Here is an 835-nt window from a genome sequence, read left to right as displayed (position 1 = left end):
ATAATCAATGATTAAAAGAATAGAAATGATATAGTACAAGTGGTAAGTTAAAGTAATAATTAAATGGACAGAGTGGGGTTCAAATATATGGTATACTTATCCAAAGTTATGGTAATAAATAATTAAATACTATCTGTCCTGAGTCTTAATTGATTTTAATTAACATAGCATAAGGATATTTACATACTGTAATTCAAATGAATTTCATTTTGTTTGAGCTGCATATTATTTTACTATTTGGTGAACATAAATTATTAATGAGTTTATTTCCAGCTAGTTGGAGGGAAAGTCCCCTACTATATGCAACAAAGATGTTGTATAAGGTACATTTTGGTCACTGAGGAGGAACAACATGCTAAATACCCATAACTCCAAATAAAAGAAGGTATTCAGCTCATAGTTTTCAAAGGGTTCAGTCCATGGCTGGCTACAGCAATTTGTAAACAGCATGACAAAAAACTGTGGCCTAGGAAGCATGACAAAAAACTGTGGCCTAGGAGAACTGCTCACCTCAGCATCAAGGAAACAGAAAAACAAGAAAATACATTCTTCCATGTGATGCTGCCAGCCACACTCACTAAACTCAGCTTATAAGAGACCTAAGGCTTCTCTGTCGGATGTCTCCAAATCTTCCAAAACTCCTCCAGCCAAGCAGTTCCCAAAGCTTCTGAACCACATAGTGAGGGGCAGTCATAGCAAAGACCCCACTTCTCTGATACCTTTTTTTTTTTTTTTTTTTCTTACTTACTTTCCCACAATGGGAACACTATACCCAAAACCCAGGGCCTAAAGGAGGATGAGTTTATCTGATTCACAGTTTCTAGTGAGCTCAGGC

The sequence above is a fragment of the Octodon degus genome, unplaced genomic scaffold (genome assembly GCF_000260255.1).
Source record: "Octodon degus isolate 3935 unplaced genomic scaffold, OctDeg1.0 scaffold00106, whole genome shotgun sequence".
Taxonomy (NCBI): Eukaryota; Metazoa; Chordata; class Mammalia; order Rodentia; family Octodontidae; genus Octodon; species Octodon degus.
Note: the sequence above shows the minus strand (reverse complement) of the source record.